Source organism: Crassostrea angulata, chromosome 4 (assembly GCF_025612915.1).
Source record: "Crassostrea angulata isolate pt1a10 chromosome 4, ASM2561291v2, whole genome shotgun sequence".
In the NCBI taxonomy this organism is placed as follows: domain Eukaryota; kingdom Metazoa; phylum Mollusca; class Bivalvia; order Ostreida; family Ostreidae; genus Magallana; species Magallana angulata.
Window position 1 is genome coordinate 10,080,662 of NC_069114.1, and position 10,770 is coordinate 10,091,431.

Consider the following 10,770-nt stretch of genomic DNA (forward strand, 5'->3'; position numbering starts at 1 on the left):
ACCAATTTTAATCAACAAAAATGTTAAGAGATGATCCACTATATGTTAAAAATGTCATTTTGTAACCATACAATTGAACATTTTAGAAAATTAAATAATACAAGTCCGTATTTGTGGCTTACGTCTCATACAGCATTTAAACAACGCACTTTGTTGTGAATGAAATGGCTCAGTGGTTAGAGCACCAGACATTAAATAACTTTATAGAACTTAGGTTTTTAGGTTGTGGGTTCGATACCAACAAAACTTAGGGATTTATTATTTTTTTCTTATCGTTTTTTTTAATATTTCAAATTGAATATAGTTAGAAATTACCCTTTTGTAAACTTGTATTAAAACATATCACATATATTTAATTTAAAAAATGTTAAATTTGAAATTGTATTTTACGATTAAACCAAATGGGCAATTTCGCCATCTTATTCCCCAATATTCTTTAAGGTTACATTTGCAGGTCCGAATGAAAAAATGAATTTTATTGCTAAAAATAATATCAACGCATTTTGATTATATTACTACATGTATATAATTATTAAGTTGCTAAAATTTCAAGAAAGGACCCAAAATTAAATACTTTAAATGCAAAGCATTAATGCCATTTGGAAAAAAACCCACAGCATTAAAATGCCAAGTTTATTAGAACCCAAACTGTGCTGAAAAAAAATATACAAATAGTTACCTTATGATAGTCTGTGTTATCAATGTCTAATTTACCAGCAGGTTTGAAATAAAAGTGTGGGGTTTTTTTCATTGAGAAGTATTTCAAATTAAGTTCAAACACCATGCACATGCATGTTTATTATTTACTATTTGTTACATAGGCGTCGGAACCGGGGGGGGGGGGGGGGGGGGGGCTCGCCCCCTTTTTTTTTTTGGCAAAGTTAAACCTAACCACAAGGCACATAGAATCGATAATGGCTCAGCCCCGACATTTCCAAATTGAAATGAAAAAAAAGAAATATTAATTTAAGTGATATTGAAAATCCCCCCTCCCATTACGGATTAGGAATTTTATGATTTTGGTAATATTAAGTTTTTGGTAGGTGTAAAAGATTTTTTTTTTGGAGTAAAAGGTATAGTACGCCACCCATCCCCCCCCCCACCACCACCACCACGGATTAGGAATTTTATTATTCAGGGAATCAGCCCTTTTTTTTGGCTTGTCAAGATTTCTGATGATTAGTCAACCCCCCCCCCCCCCTTCAATTTTCTTCTGACGCCGCTGTGTTAAAACAAAACTATATTGCAATATATTTTTACATCCACCACGTATGATTCCCTATATTTCTTACGGAAATTGATTGTAATTCATAGCTCTGTAAAAACAGACAGGACTACACGTCCCGTTTATCGATCGGTTGAAACCTTAAACGAAACAGTCATGATGATGTCAGACCCAAACTTCATTTCAAGAAGATTCGGTTCTTGAGCCTCTTTCGTTTAACTCACGTACTGATGTACATGTGCATTAACAATAATTTGGTTGACTTTTCTTAATTTATACGATCATACATAGTCAAGCTTTTACCTTGTACCATCAAATGATTCTCATATGTTACTGAATTGTCCATAATGTGAATGTTTTGATTGATGTGGATGTCAATGACAGTAGGAGGTTTAGCTCGTCGTGCGGGTTGGTAGGGGTGAACCATCTATATTTATTTATTATACTTTCATTTTTTTAAAATACTGAATCTGATTGGTTTAGACGAAGTTAATAATCCGTTCTATTACCCTCAGCAACTTACTTGGCAACGGGTAACATATAACTAATTGTTACATGCGCGTAAATTAAGGGCGTAGGGTTCGCCGTAAAATTCAAGTCATTCCTATCAAAAAAAAAATTTTTTTAAATCAAGACATTCAGTATAATAAAATGAATAGTGCCTGTTTGGGAGAGTAACAGTTGAAATTGAAACGCCTAAAACCCACTGTCAACCTCCGCTTCGCGTGGCTTGACAATGGTTATTGAGGGGTGTCAATTTCAACTGTTACCCTCCCAAACAGGCTCTATTTATATAGTGTTGTATGTTCTATCTGATAAAGTTGACTCATAAATGTTATGCAATAACAATTGTCTTACAACAACTATAAGCACTAGGATTATTGTGATATAACGTAATTTATTAAGTGAACTTAATTACCCCCCCCCCCCCCAACTATTTTATGAACAATATCACTCTGGAAATAGATATTATGTATAATTATAGTATTTTTTTATTCTGTTCAATACTTTTAGAAAAACATGCACATGATTCCACGGTTTGTTCCCGTTTTGCACACATTTGAAAATTATGTATCGAAAAAATGTGTGCGAAACGGGAATTTGATCAGGTGAGATAATTGCTTAAATGCTATAGTCTATATCACAGTTCCCGTGAGGGCAATCGACAATAAAATAAATAAAACATCTACTCGCAATTGATATTTACATTTATTTTATGTTACAATATAAAATGCATAAAAGCACATTTACATAACAAGTAACATTCATGCTCTTGAATTTAATTTCAAACATAAATTGGTCATAAATAATTTCATTATTTTTATTTAAACAAAAAAGATTATTGCAAAAATGTTGGATATGTAATGCATTTGTTTAACTTGCTGTCTATAAGAAGTACATGTTAAAAGTTTGAAGAGAAAATATATCTTAATATTCAATAATTGCTTTTGCTAACATAAATGGAGGAAATGTGTCTAGTGAAAACGCTGCAAAATATTTTTCATTTATGCTTTTGCTTCAATAATCGAAGAAAATAAACAAATTGTATGATGATATGATAAATAGGCAATTTTATATGCTTCAAAAGCTGTTATATATTTTCACAAAACCTATCAAATGTGGACCTAGGTCATGCATGTTCAACCTTCTGCAGATTAAAGTATATCGAATCAATATTAAAATTATTATTTTTGCTTCATGTATTTAGCCACTGATTTGAAAAACCAGAAAGTGACCCGCAATATATACTTAAGCGGTGACATCATAAGAACTTATAATTATCGACTCAATATCAGAATAATCATTTTTGTCGGATTTGTGCTTCATGTATTTAGCTTAGTACTAATCTGAAAAATTATAAAGTGACCCGCAATATATACTAAAGCGGTGATGTCATAACAACTACTGTCAAAGTTGCTACTTCAAAGATTGAAATATTATCTGTCTCCTTTCACAATATTCCTTCTGTTGATATCAATCAACCAATTATAAACATGCGTTTTACATATTTTGCAACCAAATTGTAAAAAGAGACACGGAGTACCCCATCATCTTCACAACATCTTATCTTTGTAAAGATGGGCAGTGAGTGGAAATTTAAGATCTTTATTTTATCAAATGAAAAAAAAAATGGTGATATTTATTAGTTTTTAGACATAAACCACAACAAAATGTCTATATTCTTCTTGTTTCATCATAAAGGCGCTGATAAAACACAGGTAAAAATCCAGGTAAAATCTTTGACCGAAAGCAGACTATAATTGCTATCACAACACAAATCACACCTATTGTTCTTAAATCAACAGTTAGCTGGTTGTGGTGACAGTCATTGAAGCCATTGTCCAAGTTTAAGTATTTATAACGGCACATTGTCAAAACATCAAATGCGTATTATGGTTTCCATTTGAAAGTGCCGAACACACACAGAGAGAGAGAGAGAGAGAGAGAGAGAGAGAGAGAGAGAGAGAGAGAGAGAGAGAGAGAGAGAGAGAGAGATATTTTACAATCAATTTAAAGTTATTAATTTTGATAAACTCTTGATGCTAATCAAAAGAACACGTACAGGTGTTTATTTGTTAGTTTGATAAAACCAAGATATTGTGATATACATGTAACTTTCAACGTATGGGCCAACTATCACTTATCTAAACAAGCAAGTTATTTCCATAGCCCAATTTTAAATGAACGGATATATTATTCGATCATATGTGTGTTATAAAAGCAATGCTCATTTTAATAGTCTAATTCGAATTCATAGAACGCCATAGCTCTAGAAACTGAGACTGGGCAAATGTACGTAAAACAAGGGCCTTTCAAATTAGATTTGCTATTCTTTTATGGGCTAGTATTTTATTTCCGTTTTGGTACACTCGAATAAATAAATCTTTAGCTAGCAACAAAATCTGACAAAAAAGACACTGAAGATTATCTGTTAGTGTCTATTTTCAACCTAAAATAAGAATTTAGACCCATGAAGGAATGGAAATAAATGCTATGTCCATATAGGTAATACCCCCCCTCCCCCCACTCAGAATCAAATGGTCGTCATCTTAGTTATATACACCGTTTAATAACAGGATTGTACGTTCTAACTCTTTATCATAAATCATTTATATAATCAGACAAAATTGGAGAGGGAGGATTCCTGAAACTTACATGTATACTCGGGATCTTTTGTCAACAGCTGAAAAATTGTATTTACTTGAAACTATTTTAGTGAAACTACTTTTGAGATAATTTGTGAATTAGCTAGGAAGAAGACATTAACCTAAAAAGACGGAGCCCACAAAAAGACCGTTAACATAAATACAAAAAGACCGTTAACATTAATTTGAAAACATATTGGAGCTAGTAGAACAATTTTAACAAGATCTTGGAATTTTAGTAGGACGTAGCTATCTATGCTTTGCATCATAACAAGTTAATCAAAGTACTGAGAGTACTGAAAGACGGTACTTGAAAGTTTGAATTTGTAATTGTCCTGGATTTCCTCGAATATGCTTCCAAAATTTATGAGTTTGAATTAGTTTTTACAGTCTATGTTAATTCGGATTTTATGCAATTGTCTGATACTTTGTCTAAATTTTACTCAATCCCGGCCTTCATAATTGTAGAAAATTGACACAACGGCATATTATGTAAGATAAGACCCCAAGGAAAATTTTTAGAAATTACTATTAATGGGAAAATCAAACAACTATATCAAATAATTTTAATCATTAGATTTATTCAATTTTATGGTTCAAGGGAAAAGTTGGACGGTATCCGTAAAAAAAGTTTTATGAAAACCCCGAAAACTCTAAAACTGCTGAATCAACAAACAAAGTGAATATTCGTACACCGATAACAAACACAGACACCTGACGTTAGAAAGATTTTTATTACAATAAGATTCCAAGAACTTTGACAATAAAAAGATGTGTCACGATCGCCATTTTGATTTTTAAGACCGACACAATGTTCTTCATTAGCGATTCATGCAAAATTAATACGTAAAAATAAATCCGATTGCCACTTACTACTTTTGTGTGTAAACTCGTGCATCGCCTACACGAATTACGATACAACCGTTCCTTTCATAAAAAATCATACTCCGAAAATCCGAGACATAAATAACAGAGATTGTCAACTCCGCCATTAGCGTGTAAATGTTACGGGACCAACCTAGCTTACTTTGAGAACTACAAGTGCAACAACAATCTTGTATAATTCATTAAATTTGAACCTGATAGTGAACATGAACATGAACCTGTAAATATTTTAAGCATGTTTTATTTATAAAATATTTACAAAAACTCTTTATTTAGTTTTTAAATTACTTTTTTAAAACTTCTTGACTTTTCACAAGGTAATGGTAATGCATTACTTTACTCATGTAATTGTAATGTAATGCATTACTTCAAGATAATTAAGTAATGGTAATGATAATTTAATGCCCTAATTCATGAAGTAATTGAAATGTAATGCATTATTTTACAATGTAATTCACCCCAAGCCTGATTCCAACTAAGCCGGAAAACATGAACATTAACATTTTACTTGGTTCTTCAATCGATAAGATTGTATATATCATATGATGTATAAGTCTTCCAAAATGTATAATCTATTATAGATTTTGCTTACAATGCATTGTTTAAAATTTGAATTCAGTTTAATCAACTAAAGAGACAACGAACGAGAAGGCAAATTCAGACTTGTTTATATTTCTTTGTACAAAATTCCTTTAGAGACGAACAGCAGTCATACCGCAAGTAGACTGGAAGCCAATGAAACACCTATTTAATTTGTAAAACATCTGTGTATAACCTGTCCCGATATTAACTTCCGCTTGCACATGAAGTTTGGTAGTATTAAGGTGAAAGGTTGTTAAAATAAAATTCACAACTTTTCAGAAATGGCACATTGCGTTTGGGAAATTTAATTTCGATTCCCCCATCAACCTCTTCTATTGATTAAACTTAATCGTCAACGGCGCTGTGCACTCAGTTACGTAACTCATTCCACATTTGAACCCGAGCAAGAATATTTTTATCAATAAAACTATTTGTTTATTTTCTAAATAGAATTTTGTTTTATACAAAGAGGACTTAAAAAGATTAAATGCGTGTTTTTATAATACATATTTACTGAAATACATTCTGCACTATTTTCTTACGCGTAGACTCAATGCATGTGTTCTACGCGTGCCTTCCGGTTTGAGACTTCAGCTGACAGTAAACCAATAGACGGGGTCACGTGACCCCGTCTAAAAATGACGCGGTTTCAAACCAATTTATGCATCGATTGCGTAGTCTTAGCTCAAGGGCCAGAACAATATTGTTAATTTCTAAGAACCATGGCTGAGTGGCCAGCAATGAAATAGTCAGGCCTACGTCACAGTGCTACCCAAAGTCCAAGCTCTCGTTAAAATGGTTCCAACATCAGAGAAAACGGCATGCACTTTTTTTGGATGTTGTCGGTCCTAGAACACACCAAGCGGTGCAGAAAATTGAATACCGCATTAGATTTGATTTAACGATCACTCAGTATTTTCCATTTGTACATGTCAAATTGGTTATGTTAAGTTTGAATATTTCATTTAATTTTACAATAATAAATTTATACACTCAATACATTTGATGACGTTTAAATTTATGCTCATGGCGCATGAATAGGCTATATGTGTATTCACAAGAAATATTGAACGTTGCAGATTTCCAATTCAATCGAATGGGGAAAAATACACTCAATGTAAATATTACGTCGTGTAAAGAGTCTTCCAATATTTGCAAACACAACAGAATTGTCATACCCGCTTACATGCAGGTATCTCCTGCAATACACGACAGTCCTTTAGTTTGTGTCCGCTGGCTGACAACGCACTAAAAACGTTATAAACACATATATAACAGACGCGGTAGAAACATCAAGGGAGTACCATAACTTACTTATTTTAAAATAAATTCAAGTTACTTTTACATGTACATTTTGAAAAACGTACGCGCCGACCACCCCCCCCCCTTCGGGAAACAAAAAGGACCCCCCGGTAACATATACACAGTCATGTATTAAGGATGACGTTTACTCAGAATGAAAAAAAAATCCACTGATGATAATGAAAAACCAACTATTGTTTGTTATAGACCTTACATGGTAGTGTTATTCTTCACTTTCAAAAAAGTAGGTCAATGACCTACTTTTTGAGTTAATGGCCATTGAATATTTTTTGAAAATTTAAGAAAAATCCATAAACATTTTACACTATGATTGAGATTTTCTTAATTGTGAAAATAATACAAATTGCTTAACTCTTTAACAAATGAAATACAGTTTATGAATGGTAGTGACATTAAATAGATACAAAGCATTAAGTTTTCATTCACAATTTTTACAGATATTCTAGTCCGAATTTCCTCTATCAGTTTTAAAATTACCACCCATTTTTGATTCAATATAACAAAAAACTGAATGATGATAATGCTAAAACATTATTAGTATTAAACTAAGTATATTGACCTTTCTCTGCTGGTATGGAATTTTTATGAGGTCAATGATCGAAATTTTGAGATATGGTGTCTTTTATCGTTTTTAAGCATTTTTCAATATTTTTGTAATTCGTGCCATACAATTATTTTATTGAATAAGTGAAGTAAAACCTACAGAAAATATGCAAAATTATAAAGACTAAAATTTAAAATCTTAACTTATCATACTAGAGTACTGCCAAAAATGATTTAGCGGAAAACAAAATCTGCAAAATTTAGTCCGAATTTCCTCTGTTTGGCTAAAAGTCTATTTTTGTTTGAACCTAATTCAAAAATATAGTAGAAATATCGAATGTTATGTCAATAATAATTCATTTCATAAATACTTTTTGTGTTTAGAACAAATTTTACTCATGGCATTGAACTTTATAAGAATCTGAATTTGAGAACTCAAACCCTGAGTAAACAACACCCTTAAGTTTCTTTTTGTCAAAGAACTATATATGATAATACTATTGTTCAAGCAATCGCTCAATGTCTTCAGTAAAACAAAATTGTTTGAAAACAAGCCTTTTTACGCTAAAATGCAAATATAGTTGGAAATTTTTTTATTTGCTAATGAATCAAAACGAAAATTATGAAAATATTTCAAATGTATATCTGACAGAGGAAGCAAAGATTAACACACTGTGAATTAATAATGTTCATTTTATAGGGCCATGAAAGACCCATATCACATATAGTCCTATAATTTTTTTAAACATTAACCTTGAAGACCGCAAAATTAAATTACTATACACTAATGGGCGGATAACTCGAAGATTGACTGCACAAAAGTACAATGGTATAAGAACCCCTCAGTGTGCAGTGAACCTGTAGAAGGTCTAGGGATAATCCTTGGCAGAGGGGAGATCTGTATTGGAAAATGTCACATCCAAATGAATTTTTGTTTCATTCTAATAATGGATTTTTTTTTTAAAATTTCTCATAATTTTTACTTTTAAAATGTTCATTGATATTGAAAATGTACATTTTTTTTAGGTCTTAATTTCTTTTGTAAAAATAAATATCCGTTTAACTTGAATGTTGTTTCAAAAAAGTGTTTCTGCATGCTTTACAAAATAAATCTACGACTGTTAATGTATGAAATAATAGAACATTTATTTCTTTAATAAATGAAAATGTTGAAATGACTTTTTTTTTTTTTTTACAAAATACATAACAGTCAAACACAATCACAAGTACATGTACTATATACATTTACATGAACATTCCACAAGTTAAAATACATAAAACATAATGCAATATGGGAAACAATGAGCGTTCATCAGATATTGTGCCGTATGGTCCCTTGGTAGAATAACAAAAAATAAATATTGTTAAGTATTCGAATTTTACACTTATTTTTGCATACACGTAATCTTTGACATTGTACCTTCATGAAATACTTTTTTTTACCCAGAATAAGAAAATCCTACGCAAGATATAAAACTAAACATTTGGTAGGGGTACACTGTTAACTTCCAATTCCCTTTTAATATTTTCGTTCTGCCCCCCCCCCCCCCTCCACCCCCATTTTGTAAAGCGATCAAAATATATGAGAGCATATAGGTACATTTTTTTCCTCAACTACTTACTAGTTATTGTATTTTTTTTAACAAAATATAATAGTTATAGTATTTTATTTAAAAAGTTCTACATGTATAGATGTGAAGAAGAAAATTGTACCCCAATGCGCTCCTCAAATTAAAAACATTCAAAAATTTAATTTTTCTTCTCCATTATAATAAAATGACTGTTATTTACCTCGTGTAAACTCGTGTGACTTTTATAACTACACTCACACTTGATTGATGAATACACTGGAATGAAAAATGTTGTCACGTGCCATGTAAAAGAGCTATGAAAATAGATGTTACAGTATTAACTGGCACATCACTCTAATTTACTATGATAATATACAGAATATCATTCTTTTATTTTGTTTGTACAAGTATGTAACATACTCTAATTCATATACCAGGCTTTCTAATGATCAACCAAAAGGACTTTGTACGGTTTTATGCATTTTTTGCCCCCAAAATTAAAGTTTTATAAAGCGCTTAAAAATAAGGGTGAAGATAGTCAGAATCTTATTAAAAATAAGGGTGCAAAAGGTTATGACCACAGTGACGTCATAATGTAGAAATGACGTCAGGAATATTGGCAATGCCTAATTTTGATAAATTGATGTTTTGAAGCAAAATATGGGTGTTTTCCGATGGTTTTTCTACTGGGAAACATTGAGCGCAGGCTTGCTCAAGTACCATTTTTAGTATAATGTGTATAATTATCTGAAGAAAAAACATATGTAAAATCTTACTTGAGCAGACCTGCGCTCTATACTTCCGAATGCAAAATTTAAAGCAAAAATAAGAATATTTTCATCCGTTTGCAAATTTGCGGGAATAAGGTCATAAAGTTGACGTCATAGATAAATAGCCAATGAGCAATGGTGGTAAAAATCAAGATTAAAGTGATAGGCGTCCACTGTACAATGATTTATGAAGATTTTATTTTTATACGACACTATCTAAAAATTGGTTAAAATTGGGGGCAGATATTAGACCATACCGCACATAGTCCTTTCAGCGTCAATCGTAGAATTATAAGCAAGATACAGAGCTCACAGTTCTGCAAGGTTTAAGTCATATCTTGTTCACATTAGTTTATTACATTCAGCTTAGGATTTTTAACTTGGTATTTCAGCATTTAAAATGGAAAAAAAAGAATTGCCTGAGATTTTCAATTCTTTTATTCACTCAAGACCAGTTCACTGGTATTTGAGGATCAAAATCAGTATATATACAAATGTACACAAACACAGTCAAGGATCACATGTACAGTAGGAGTAATAATGACGCAAAAAGGTTAAGTTTACAATACAAAAGGTTGTTAAAGTTGGTTTCTGGAAGAACAAACTTTGACAATTTTCTCAATAAATATTGACAAGTTTTTTAGATTTTTAATCTTTAGTTTTTAAGATCTGTGTACAAACATAGAATTGTGAGCAAATCTCTGTATCTTGCTTATAATTTGAAG